The sequence below is a fragment of the Panicum virgatum genome, chromosome 8K (genome assembly GCF_016808335.1).
Source record: "Panicum virgatum strain AP13 chromosome 8K, P.virgatum_v5, whole genome shotgun sequence".
NCBI lineage: Eukaryota > Viridiplantae > Streptophyta > Magnoliopsida > Poales > Poaceae > Panicum > Panicum virgatum.
In genome coordinates this window covers 10150448-10164812 of record NC_053143.1, presented here as the reverse complement: position 1 = coordinate 10164812, position 14365 = coordinate 10150448, and positions in this window count along the sequence as shown.

Here is a 14365-nt window from a genome sequence, read left to right as displayed (position 1 = left end):
CCTGGACTTTGTTAAAATAATTATGAAGTCCATCAATTTTATGAAAAACCCCTTGAACTTTTCAGTAATCGACCGACCGGTACTCCATCGATGCCAAATTTACCAAATAACCCCCGCAGTCTACCAATTTTACGAAAATCCCCCCGGACTTTTTGCAGTTCAATTTCTTAAAATAAACCTAAACTGGAGGGCATATTTTTGCGCAGCAACGCCGCGCAATGTTCTAGTAATACTGATACTAGATCCCCCCCCCTATTTTTTAACAAACCTTTGCGAAAATTGGCTGGTCTTCCATTCCTCCAGCAGCCCGAACATGACCTTCATACGCCGGGGAGAAAGGTCGCAGCAAGTCTGAATCTGTACCAGACGGAATTTGTTTGCCGTTTAGAAATTCTCTACGTGACGAACGTGACGGCGGCCTGGCTAGACGGTTCCGGTCACGCACTTCAGCTCGGATCTCTTGCTTCGAGAGTCCGAACGCAGGAGCGTTCGGTTCCCATCCTTTTCGAAACGAAATGCGGCCGTCATCTCGCGCGGATCGCGCCTCTGCTTTCTTCATTGAGCGTCCAAATTAACCTCATGAATGAATTGATTGGTTTCACCGCCTTAAACACCATCAAGATCAGGGGCGCTGATCAAAAAAAGATCAGGGTCGCTGATTTTCTCTCAAAAAAAGAAAAAAAAGAAATCGGGGTCTCTGATCCGAAGGCGAAGTCACGACTCACGAGCCACCCCCGTCACGAGCTGACAGTCCGAGGGGGACGTGCAGTCCAGGGTCAACATCCTCTCAAAATAAATACAATTCTAGAACCAAGTACATAAACCAATATTATATATAAAATTATTAAAATACTCTTTGTCTTTTATGATGAGTGGATGAGTGTTAGTTGGACTAGCAAATGTGTCGGTGTTCTGACCCGGCGGGCCGGACTCAAATAGTGATGATGCTACGTGTTCTTCGTCCCAAATGTTGATGCAAGAGGTAACACAGTAACACACGGGTTTATTCTGGTTCCGGCCGTGGGGCCGTACGTCCAGCAAAGGGGTGTGCGAGAGCACTGTACTATCTTGCACCGGGGGTGCCTGTAGTAAGGGCACAAGCGAAGCGAGAGAGGGAGGGATGCTTCCAAGTCTTCTGCTAGATGAGGAGTTGATTGAGGCGAGTGCCAATATCGGGGCTCAGAAGAGCGTATGTGCTCTGTGAGTAGTGCTGAGCGTTGTGTTCTACCGAATGGGCCGACCCCCCTTAAGGGAAAGCCCGCCTCCTCTTTTTATAGACACAAAGAGGGACGGTGTACATGCACAGGGGATCGTGGAAGTCGTCGTCTCCCTGAATTGCGGGGGTGCAGTGGTCGAGCACTGTGGGAAGTACACTGTGGGGTATGGCGCCGAGCGTGGCAGTCATCCTGGACATCGTCCTTGGTCTTGCGGAGATCGCGCCGGCGTCCTAGCGGCTCCAGCGGGCGGCGTGGTCGTTGCTGTGGGGGGTACCGTCCTCCAGGCGTGGCGTGGCGGCGTTCCGAGAGTCCTACAGGCCAGGGTCTTGTCCTGGTCAAGGCCGGAGCCACTTTCGAGGATCGTGCCCATGCCGTTCGAGGGCTCCGCGGAAGGGAAAGTACGAAGGAGGTATGGGGAGTTGGCAGTATAGTAGCTGGAGCAGTGCCGAGCACGTCTTGCACTGCATCGCAGGTTCCCACAGTGTCGTCACAGCGTCCGGAATGGCGGAGCAGTGACCGAAGTTGGCGGACGAGACTCCGGTCACAGCCACTGTGGGTTATGGCGGCCTAACGCCGTCTGACCCGGGCGCTGTGGAGGAGTGGTTGGCATTAATGCCTCTGTACGGCGGGCGGGTGAGAGGAAGAGCTGTTTGTCCTTTCCATCGAGGGGTGGCCTCGAGCGAGGCGGAGGCGCGGGGCGTGGTCGAGGGCTTCGGCGGGGAGCCCTCGAGCGAGGCGAAGATCACCCCGCGGGTCCGAGGGGGGTGCGGATGGACCGCACTGCGTACGTGGCCCGCGTGTTGGGTTTCTTTGAGTTCTTTCCTTTCTTCCAGATTGGAAGGAGGCTGTAGGCCTTCGTGGGCCCGGTTGCCAAACACGTGTTTGCATTTTTAGGGCAATTTTAGTCCCCTGATTAGGATGTCCCTAATCATGGTACCCGACAGTAGCCCCCGAGTCTTTGGTTGAGTCAGGGGATTCGGCCAAAGGGTATTTCGGCAATTTTACCCCTTGATGTGATCGATCGGCGTTGCGCTCCCGCCAGGCACATCCGGGTGCTGGCCTGGCGGACGCGACAACTCGTCTGTCGGGGCAGTGCGCCTGCGGAAAAAGTACTCCGAGGCGCGCGCCCCTTCTTGTTTTGTTCCGGGGATGAGACGCGTCAGCGTGCTGAGAGGGTTAGGGTCATGATGGCGCCTGCTGCTCTGCAGCTGGTGCTATTGCCGCGTTGTCCCACGCTCAGGGTCTCAGCCCTGCTTTCCCTGGTCACCTTGCGACGCGCCGTTCGAGGGCAGTGGACCAGCGCCGATGCTGTGCTGCTCAGCGTCCAGGGGCTCGGCTTTGTGTTGTTTGGTCACATCTCGACACGGTAACCGAGGGCATCTTTCAATCGTGGGGTGCTGCACCGTCACGGGAGAGCTGGAGAGGGTGTGCTCACCGTCCCTCAGCTTCAGTGGGATTAGCAGAAGAACATTGGGCCTGTGGGATCCTACTTCTGCGATGTCCCTCAGCCTGAAGGGGTGTTGAGACGCCTGACCATGGCGTCGGCGCCAGGTTTGGTGGCCATTCTTCGCATCGTCCCCCTTGGTGACAACGTCGCTCTCGGGGAGATGGTGCAGAGGGTGCTGCCCGCCAGCTTTACCCCCCGCAAGGTCTTTGGTGGATGAGACGCTAGAAGAAAGCTTGCGATGAGGGCATCCCGCCAGACCCGTGCGGTCTGGGGGCTGCTCCTCGCAATCCCGAGCAGCCTGGTCGTCATGTCGGCCAATGACTCGATGCTCTTCATCGGCGCTCGCTCCTCCCCAAGACAGGGAAAATAGCCACGTAAAGGGTAATGCATTTGTACTTTTCGACGGCTTCGAGCCGGTAACCCTTTGTAATCTTTGTTTGTAAAAAGCAATGAAGTCTCCTTCTCCTTCGCAGAGAGGATGACCGAGGGTGTAAAGGTGTGCATCAGCCCCGCAGAGGCTTAACCCTTTGAGGGTGTGGCTCGAGTACTGACCGCGGCGGCCTTAGTTTGCCCGGCGAGGGCACAACGGTGCTCCGGGGAGCATTGTTGGAGGAGTTTGATCCAGAGTGGGGGTTTGTCGCTGGAGGAGAAGTGAGGTGGCCACTCCGAGTTTCCTATGGAGATCATAGTCGCCTCGAGTACCATGGTGCCGCCGCTGGGCATGTCGACGTCGTGCTGCTGAGGGCGTTCGAGCAAGCCTGCAGAGGATTTTGGTCCTCGAATGTGTGAAGTTTCCTCATTGGGGGCGCGCCAGCACACCCGCGGGTGTAGTCCCCGAGGCCTTGGAGGAGTGTTTGCACTCGTCCAAGGGCTATATACGTCGCCCTGCTTGGTTGCTTTACTGGGGTGGCCGTCCAGGGTCTTTTTCAACCGGCATCGGCATTTTTCGTGCTGGCGCAGCGACTCAGAGTCCTGCTGAACCATCTGGCAGGCGCGCGTTAAGAGTGGGGGGTTTTGGTTAAACACGTGGAACTTCATAATCGACAGTTGTCGATCCATTCGAGGGTGCAGCCTGAGCCGCGGTGTGCGAGGAGCCCCCGAGCCCCGGCCTGCGTGAAGGCGTTCAGGGGACCCTCGACTTTTATTACGACTCTCGTCGCCCTTCCACAGGAAGGAGGGGTGAAGCGCACCATACTACCCATGTCCGGGCCGCGAGCTATGGCTGCTTTAGTGAGCTGCTAGCGGGTGGTTCAAGTGGACGCCCGTGCCCCATTCGATAAGGGTCAGCTTGTGGTCCGTGGACACGTCACATAAAGTGCTCGCAAAGGTTCGCTAGGCAGGGTTCGGACCCGTTCGATAGTGTCCGAGGGCTCGATCCTCTCCCTCGATGGGATCCCCCTGCTAGGCACCCTCGACTGGCCTTGAACACTGCGCAAGATGTCTTGAACTCCGCATTCGAGGGTAGCTTGTACGGCACATCCATGCAGTCCCTGACTGGCGATCTGGGGCGCCTGTCCAACCCTCAACGGGCCAGGCTTCGAACCCCTGATCAGTAAGGCCTCGGAATAAAGTTCCTTTGAGGGTGAAGATCCCCCGAAAGAAATATTCTGTCATGGTTCGCAAACGGCGCGGAGTCGTAGGTCGTGCGCGCGGGTTTTTCGCTGGTCGTGGGCGACGTGGCCCGGTACGTGCGGTGCAATGCGGGCGCACCTTTTCAGGTGGCTGCCTAGGGTAGACGAAGCGGCGTGGGCGGCGGCTGACGGATGGAACAATGCTACAGTTGCGCCGCGCCTGTCGGTTACCGTGCTGTAATTATTGCCAAGTGCGCGCGTGGGGGACTCCGCGGTCATAGGGCCCAGCCATCAGCAACAGCATAATCGACCGCATTCAATGCGGTGGATTCGGGCTGTGGCGGCAAATCCGCCCGTCTTGATGGATAAAAGCAGGGAAGGGGTGATTGTTTGGGCTCACCTGGCCACTTTGCCTTCGTCTCCCCTGCCTTCTCCGCCTCCTCTGCATCCTGAGTCCGTAGCCGAGAGCGAGAGGAGGAAGAAGGAGAGAGCGAGAGCGCACCTTAGCCACCGTAGATCTTGCCTTCCCTCATCCCCCAGCGGTTTGAAGTGATGTCGGATGTCCAGGAGCCGTTGTCATGGGGGAAGTGCACCTCCACCGCGGCGGTTTTGGAGCAGCTGGTCGCCGACAGGCTGCTGCCAGTGAACATCAACTCGGAGTGGCCGGCGTGGATTCCCCCGCAGCCGGAGGAGACCGAACCGAATCCCCCCGAGGGCTACGTCGTGAGCCTCGTGCGACTCCACGAGCGGAGATTCGGCGTCCCCGTCGGCAGATTCATGCGGTTGCTGTGCGAGTACTACGGGGTGGAGCTGCACAACTTCGGCCCCAACTCCATCTCGCAGGCGGCGGTCTTTGTCACTGTCTGTGAGGGGTATCTGGGGATCGAGGCGCACTGGGATCTATGGATCCATTTGTTCTCGCAGGCGGCGGTCTTCGTCGCTGTCTTCATCGAGAACGTGCGGGGCCAGCCGAAGAGGTTCGCCTGCGTCGGCGGTCTGATGCTTCACTTGCACCCAACCCGGAGGAATTTGTACATCCCCAACAAGATGACGACGAACAACACCGGGTGGACCTGAGGGTGGTTTTACCTGCGCAACTTTGGCAACCGGCTCCCGGCGTTCACCAACAAGGTGCTCCGAGAGAGGCCGGAGAAGTGGGACTGGGGATATTGCCCCCACCGCATCAGGCCAGGCTCGAGGTGCTCACCAACGCGTTGCGGCATCAGAGATCGTCTATGCCCGTGACAGGACAGAGGTCGTCTCCACCGGCGACGGGTAGGGGGACACCCGCGCCCGCGGTGTCGACGGGTGGCGGCGGGTCCGCGGCGAGCGCGGAGACGTTTGCGCAGATGGCCTCGAGGCTCCAGGCCGATCCGAGGACGACACCCTCGGGTCAGTCGTCGAGAAGAGTCAGTGTGCCGCGGGCCCGAAGGAGCGGCTCGGGCAAGCGCAGCATGAGCGCCCGGTCAGGGTAAGTGATTTTGATTTTATTCTTTGTGTTCGTTTAATCGACCCCCCAATCCTGCTGACTTCAGCGCTTCTTCCCCTATTACCAGCTCCAGGGCCATCGCCAGGGATGCAGCCCAAGGCCCTCAAGACCGGGGCGCGCGCCACGCCGCACACGGCACCGCAGCCCCTGCCCGTCGTGGACATTGTGGCGGAGGCCGCGAAGTTCCAGGAGGCGATGGCTCGAGGGGCCCAGAAGGCCCAAGAGGCTCGAGCGCCGGAGAGCAGGGGCGACGCCGGCCAGGGCGGCGTTGTAACGGCCGCTCAGGCTGACGCCGAGGGGGAGGTCGACCAGGGCGGCGCAATTGACGCCACCCGGCCGGACGTCGAAGTCGAGGCCGGTCGAGGCGACGCGGATAGCGCTGCCCGGCCGGTCGCAGGAGAAGGAGCTAGTGGGGACGCCCGCCCCGGAGTGCCCTGCCAGCCAAATAGAGGTGGAGACCCTCGTCCTCGAGCCCCCGAGGTCTGAGGTCGAGGGCATCACGGAGGAGAAGTCGGCGCCAAGGGCGCCGGCAGCGGAGGAAACCTGTGTCCCTGTTGACACTCCTTAGAGCGACAATTTACGTACCGCAAGCGCACGGATCGTGTAGCTTTTCCCTTAGAGTATTCCCCCAAGGTTTATTAATCCATGGAACAAGTGTATTACTATGCTTAACTAAGCACTAATAATGTTGGTAAAAGATCCATATTGAGTAATTGAGTGTGAAATAGATCTAATCTAACCAATCTAATCTAATCTAGACTAGTGAGCAATGATAGGTGTGTGCACAAGATATGAAGAGCATTTGTCCATAGGGTCTAGGATCACTAGAGATGTAATCACCAAGCAACGAAGAACGGATCTAATCTAGCAAAGGTGTGTTCCAAGATCAAAACCATTTCCTCCCGCATACTGTCACTACACGAGGATAATCGGTAACGAATCAACAAGAACACGATAGTTGATGTAATCTAAGTAAACCATGCAAGAGCAAAGCAAACCCAAAGCCAAGTCGCGAACTATTAAGCATCAAAACATCATCAACAAGAATCGTGATAGATCAATCTCATAAAGGATTCGGCAATTACAACTCAAGATCTCCTTACAACCCCATGAACAAACGAGGACTTTACCCCATGAAGCTAGGCGAAGCGTAGTCGATCATGGTGACGAAATCTCCGGCAAGGGATGGATCCCTTGCCGTCCTCCAACTTGCAGCGGCGCCAAGGGACGATGAGGCCTCCGATGTCGCCTTTCTCTTGTGTCTAACTCGATTCTGCTCCTTGACGTCGTCTCCCCGAATGCTCTCTGCGTGATCCTGGGGGAGCGGTCTTTAAATAGCCTCAGGAAACCCTAGGTCGAAGGGGAGGCCGAGACTCCCTGAAAAGGGCCTGGGCCGGCCGGCTCAATGGGCCCAGGCCAGCCGGCCTGGCCCATATTCTCGCCGCCTCGCGTCCTCCTTTCTCCCCAAGTCTTCTGGAGTTTATAACTTTCACGATTATACCCCGTTGGACGTCGTTATCTTCGAGATTTCTTCGAGGGAAAGGATAGGACGGAGAATCCTTCCTTAAATCTCTATTTGCTTTTCTTAGCCCCGAAGTATCTCAATCTCATCTTGTGGGCTTTGTCCTTTGGGCTTCATTGGAGGGTGGATGTGCATGAACGGGCTTCTAGTCATCATGGCCTTTGGCCCTTTGCTTGGGCTTTGGCCTTCGTCTTCCTTCGTGTTATTGCGTGATCATGAGTCTCGTCGAAACATCTCCGAAAATGTCCTATTTCCTGCCAAAATACAACATGCTCTAAAATCCAGGACAAAATCGAAAACGGTCAAGTTCGGGTGCCACGTGGCGGGTTAGTACATGAATCATCCCGAAGAATTTACCAAAACCTATCCTAATTGTATAACAAAATGGGTACTTAAGGAGCGCCAACAGTCCCGGAGCCTGCGGGGGCCCGGGAAGACGGTGTTGTTGCAGCGGTGACGGCGCAAACGGCGCCGAAGAACGTGGTGCCGGTGGTGCAGCTGCCGGATAGCAGCGAGGAGTTCGGAGACTCGAGGGACATCGACCCTGCTGCTGCGGCCAGCGCCGCTGACCGGATTGCTGAGTTCACATCGGCCTCCGAGGAGGTACTCAACATGGGGACGTCCGAGGGGCCCCGTCACGGGACGATCATCCAGTCCGGGGTCCCCTTGGAGTTTCTCCGCAACGAGCAGGAGGAGGAAGCCGTCTGGAAGGCACAGTTCGAGGCCGGCTCTCAGATTCTGGGCCACCTTGACCGCACCTTGGAGCTCCATAGAACGACGGATTTCCAGATCAGCCAGGTAGGTGGCTCCCTCCCCGGAATCGTTTGTATTTGGCCTTGATTTTGTGCGTTTCATTCACGCTCTTCCACTTGCAGCGGCTGAGGGACATTTCGCGCAAAAAAAAGTGACGAGCTGACCCGGTTGTACTCCCAAATGCGCGCTGGCTTGGGCAGCACAATGCCGACTTGGTGCTCCAGAACATCGACGCCAACAACAAGATGACAGATCTGGGAGGGCGTCAGTGGGCGCTAGAGGAAGAGCTGGCGTGGACCGCCGGCGAGCGCGACGTCCAGAGGGCTGCGGCGGAGCAGAAGGCTCAGGAGGCTGAGGCGCAGACTACCGAGCTGCAGCGTGTTAGGACGGCGCTCGAGCAGAAGGAGGCCAAGCTCCAGCACAAGGAGGCCGAGCTCCAAGGGAAGGAGGCCGAGCTCCAACTATCTTGGCATTCTTGTCCAAGTGATTCAAGGGCATCCCTTTTATTGCCCTTATTATATCATTCGTCCAACTATCTTGGTCGAGAATTCTATATAGGTGATCATCTCTCATTTGGTCCTCGATAGGTTCTTTTCCATCATCTCCATGGTTCATCCTCGATAGGTGGTCGGACACAACGTTCTCAGCCCCTTTCTTGTCTCTTATCTCCACATCGAATTCTTGTAGCAATAGAATCCATTGAATCAAGCGTGGCTTAGCATCTTTCTTGGACAAGAGATACTTGATTGCCACATGGTCCGTATAAACTATCACTTTTTCGAAGGCGAATACTACGGCAAGCAAATCTTTCTCCATTGTTGCATAATTAACTTGGGCTTCATTGAGAGTCTTGCTTGCGTAGTAGATAGCATTTACCTTCCCCTCTTTCCTTGGTCCAAGAACGGCTCCTACGGCGTAGTCGCTTGCATCACACATGATTTCAAAAGGTAGATTCCAATTCGGAGGTTGCATGATAGGAGCACTTATGAGAGATTGCTTGAGTGTTCGAAAGGCATGAAGACAATCACTATCGAAGGTGTATTCCACATCTTTTTGGAGAAGTTGTGTCAATGGCTTGGTGATTTTTGAAAAATCCTTTATGAACCTCCTATAGAATCCGGCATGACCGAGGAAGCTCCTCAAAGATTTGATGTCCGTAGGTGGTGGCAATTTCTCCACGGTTTCTATCTTTGCTTTGTCCACCTCTATCCCTCTCTCGGAGATAACATGACCGAGAACAATTCCTTCTTTCACCATGAAATGACACTTCTCCCAATTGAGCACAAGATCAACCTCTCCACATCTTTTAAGAACTTTCTCCAAATTTGCCAAGCAATTTTCAAAGCTAGTACCATGCACCGAGAAATCATCCATGAATACCTCCATAATCTCTTCTATGAAATCTGAAAATATAGCCATCATGCACCTTTGAAAAGAAGCGAGCGCATTGCACAATCCAAAAAGCATCCTCCGATATGCAAAAGTTCCATACGGGCAAGTAAATGTGGTCTTATGTTGATCATCCGAATGAATAGGTATTTGGAAGAATCCCGAGTATCCATCAGGGTAACAAAAGTGCGAATGCTTTGCCAACCTTTCTAGCATCTCGTCAATGAATGGTAGTGGAAAATGATCCTTCCTCGTTGCCTTATTCAATTTTCTATAATCAATGCACATCCTCTATCCCGTGATGGTTCTTTGCGGTATCAATTGCTCCTTCTCATTTTTCACAACCGTGAGCCCTCCTTTCTTCGGAACGCAATGCACGGGCTTACCCATTCACTATGTGGCACGGGGTATATTATTCCGGCATTCAACAATTTGATAACCTCCTTCTTCACCACATCACGCATAGCATGGCTCAACCTTCTTTGATGCTCTATGACCGGCTTGTATTGCTCCTCGAGTTGTATACGATGTGTGCAAAAAGCGAGGCTAATACCTTTCAAGTCATTAATCGAGTAGCCAATCACCTTTTTGTACTTCTTTAATAAATTCAGCAATTTCTCCGTCTCTTCCGGGCTCAATTCGTCACTAACAATCACCGGGAAAGTCTTGCCACCTCCCAAAAATTCATATTTCAATCCCTTGGGGAGCGGCTTCATCTCAACATCGGGCGCACCATCCTCTTCTTGATCAAAAGTGACAATCCCTTTTCCAACATCTAGAATAGCATTTACTAATTTGAGAAAGGGTTTTCCAAGGATTATGCTTTCATGTTCATCATCACTAGCATTAATCACAAAAAAGTCGGTAGGAATTTCTTTACCCGCTATAGCAACATTTAGATTTCTAAGCACTCCTAGCGGTTTGATTAATCTACCATCTCCCATGATCAATTTAATGATTGTAGCATCTAGGTTCGGTGTTTCGTTAAAAAGCATAGCATAAACCTTGGAACTCATCACACTAACATGGGCGCCAACGTCACATAAAACATTGCAACATTTTATTCCGTCTATCTTGCAATCAACACGAGGTGTGGGTGATGGATTACCTTCGCCTTGATCGCTTCCAATCGCATATACTTGGGCTATGTGCGTGTAGGGTGATGATTCCGATTTCACTCTCATGATCCTTTTGACCTCCAGCACTTCGTCCAAGTCAATCTCTTCCTCTTTTTCTTCAAAAAGTTTCCGAATAATATCACCGGCCAATTCCTTGCCAAATGTATATCCCGTGTGATTATCCGGCAAAAAGTCTTCCGCTATCACCTTCACCATTCCTCGCTGATTTGGATGCGGTCTTGCTTTGTTGAACAAATCTTCCAAAGTCAATCGGTTTCCAATCCATTTGCTCGAATTCCCTAAGCGATTTGGCGGTGCCCAAGGTTCTTCCTTTCTTATCCGGGTCGTCTTTCATTGCACACCGGATCGATGCTTCTTCATCGTGGTTTGTCTCTATGACTTTCGCATGCTTCGGTTGTTCTTCCCTCACTTCTGATGTCTCTTTTCTGAAAATTCCAGCAAGCACCTGCACTTGAGATTCTTCCTCGGAGCTTGCCGAACATCGTTTTTCCCAATCTCTTCGCATGGCCGCACCCTTGCTGATTTTTTGTAGGAGTTGGGCGGCTTCCGTGAGTGTTTTCTCTATGAGATCTCCTGCACACATTTGAACAAACTGCATGAACTCGGGGGTTAGGGAAAAGTAAAAGGTATGCAAGAGTACATCACCGGAAAATCCGAGCTTCGGTCCTTGTTCAATCAATCCATTGAATCTATCCCATTCTTGATCTATCCCTTCGTCTTCTCCTTGCGCGAAGTTGATCACTTGCTTCCGAATATGTTGAACCTTGCTTAACGGAAAGAACCGCTCGCAAAATTTCTTCATCAAGTCATCCCAATTTCCTTTTACCTCGAAGGATGCAAGTGCAAACCATCTTCTCGCTTCTTCCGCAAGTGAGTATGGGAAAAGATTCCATCTAAACCAAGCTAGCGGAACTCTATCTTGTTGTACCGTGTTGCATAGCATTGTGAACCACATGATATGTCTATATGGGTTGTCCATCTCATCTCCTCTAAAGGGGTTTGCCGCCGCCATCTTGATGATTTGAGGCTTGATCTCGTACTCGGTGGCTCACAACACCGAATCTGATTTTTGCATGTCGAAGTCCTCCGATCGTGGGCTTGCATAATCCCTTAGTGATTTTTCTCCTTCCTCCACGTGTTGAATGAGATGGGCCATCTAGACAATCAAAACAAAAAAAACAAAAAATTTCTAGGGAAAAGGTTAGGTGTTAGTAACCAACAAAATTAATACAAAGTTAAACGTAGCAAAATCGCTTGTTCTCCGGCAACGGCGCCAGAAAAGCTTGTTGACGCTCCTTAGAGCGCCAATTTACGTACCGCAAGTGCACGGATCGTGTAGCTTTTCTCTTAGAGTATTCCCCCAAGGTTTATCAATCCACGGAACAAGTGTATTACTATGCTTAACTAAGCACTAATAATGTAGGTAAAAGATCTATATTGAGTGATTGAGTGTGAAATAGATCTAATCTAACCAATCTAATCTAATCTAGACTAGTGAGCAATGATAGATGTGTGCACAAGATATGAAGAGCATTTGTCCATAGGGTCTAGGATCACTAGAGATGTAATCACCAAGCAACGAAGAACGAATCTAATCTACCAAAGGTGTGTTCCAAGATCAAAAACTTTCCCTCCCGCATACTGTCACTACACGAGGATAATCTATAACGAATCAACAAGAACACGATAGTTGATGTAATCTAAGTAAACCATGCAAGAGCAAAACAAACACAAAGCCAAGTCGCAAACTATTAAGCATCAAAGCACCATCAACAAGAATCGTGATAGATCAATCTCGTAAAGGATTGGGCAATTACAACTCAAGATCTCCTTACAACCCCATGAACAAACGAGGACTTTACCCCATGAACCTAGGCGAAGCGTAGTCGATAATGGTGACGAAATCTCCGGCAAGGGTTGGATCCCTTGTTGTCCTCCAACTTGCAGCGGCGCCGAGGGACGATGAGGCCTCCGATGTCGCCTTTCTCTTGTGTCTTACTCGATTCTGCTCCTTGACGTCGTCTCCCCGAATGCTCTCTTCGTGAGTCTGGGGGAGGGGTCTTTAAATAGCCTCAGGAAACCCTAGGTCGAAGGGGAGGCCGAGACTCCTTAAAAAGGGCCTGGGCCGTCCGGCTCAATGGGCCCAGGCCGGCCGGCCTGGCCCATTTTCTCGCCGCCTCGCGTCCTCCTTTCTCCCCAAGTCTTCTGGAGTTTATAACTTTCACGATTATACCCCGTTGGACGTCGTTATCTTCGAGATTTCTTCAAGGGAAAGGATAGGACGGAGAATCCTTCCTTAAATCTCTATTTGCTTTTCTTAGCCCCGAAGTATCTCGATCTCATCTTGTGGGCTTTGTCCTTTGGGCTTCATTGGAGGGTGGATGTGCATGAACGGGCTTCTAGTCGTCATGGCCTTTGGTCCTTTGCTTGGGCTTTGCACTTCGTCTTCCTTCGTGTTATTGCGTGATCATGAGTCTCATCGAAACATTTTCGAAAATGTCCTATTTCCTACCAAAATACAACATGCTCCAAAATCCAGGACAAAATCGAAAACGGTCAAGTTCGGGTGCCACGTGGCGGGTTAGTACATGAATCATCCCGAAGAATTTACCAAAACCTATCCTAATTGTATAACAAAATGGGTACTTAAGGAGCGCCAACAGTCCCGGAGCCTGCGGGGGCCCAGGAAGACGGTGTTGTTGCAGCGGTGACGGCACAAACGGCGCCGGAGAATGTGGTGCCGGTGGTGCAGCTGCCGGATAGCAGCGAGGAGTTCGGAGACTCGAGGGACATCGACCCTGCTGCTGCGGCCAGCGCCGCCGACCGGATTGCCGAGTTCACGTCGGCCTCCGAGGAGGTACTCAACGTGGGGACGTCCGAGGGGCCCCGTCACGGGACGATCATCCAGTCCGGGGTCCCCTTGGAGTTTCTCCACAATGAGCAGGAGGAGGAAGCCGTCTGGAAGGCACAGTTCGAGGCCGGCTCTCAGATTCTGGGCCACCTCGACCGCGCCTTGGAGCTCCATAGAACGACGGATTTCCAGATCAGCCAGGTAGGTGGCTCCCTCCCCGGAATCGTTTGTATTTGGCCTTGATTTTGTGCGTTTCATTCACGCTCTTCCACTTGCAGTAGCTGAGGGACATTTCGCGCAAAAAAAGTGACGAGCTGACCCGGTTGTACTTCCAAATGCGCTGGCTTGGGCAGCACAATGCCGACTTGGTGCTCCAGAACATCGACGCCAACACTAAGATGACAGATCTGGGAGGGCGTCAGCGGGCGCTTGAGGAAGAGCTGGCGTGGACCGCCGGCGAGCGCGACGTCCAGAGGGCCGCGGCAGAGCAGAAGGCTCAGGAGGCTGAGGCGCAGACTACCGAGCTGCAGCGTGTTAGGACAGCGCTCGAGCAGAAGGAGGCCAAGCTCCAGCACAAGGAGGCCGAGCTCCAAGGGAAGGAGGCCGAGCTCCAACGCGAGAGGGCGACCGTCGCCACGCTCTCCGGGACCCTCGAGGAAAAGGGCAAAGCCCTCAAGGAAAAGGATGTGGCCATCCATAACGCAGAGGCCGCCCTCAAGGAGAAGGAGGACTCCTTGTCCTCGCTCGAAGAGGCCGCCCGAGTCCAGCAGGAGGAAGTGCAAAAGAATATCGCGGGTGAGTGCTCAAGATTTCGTTGTTGTTGGATTCTAATTTATCGCAGCTTATCTTGGTTCCTTTGATCAGAGCTGAGGCAGAGAGTGGCAGACGAGACTGCAGCAAAGGAGGCGGTCAACACCGCGCTCATGGCGGCACAGGCTGAATACACTGACCTAGAGCGGACCGCTGTGAGCGTGTGCCAGGAGCTCA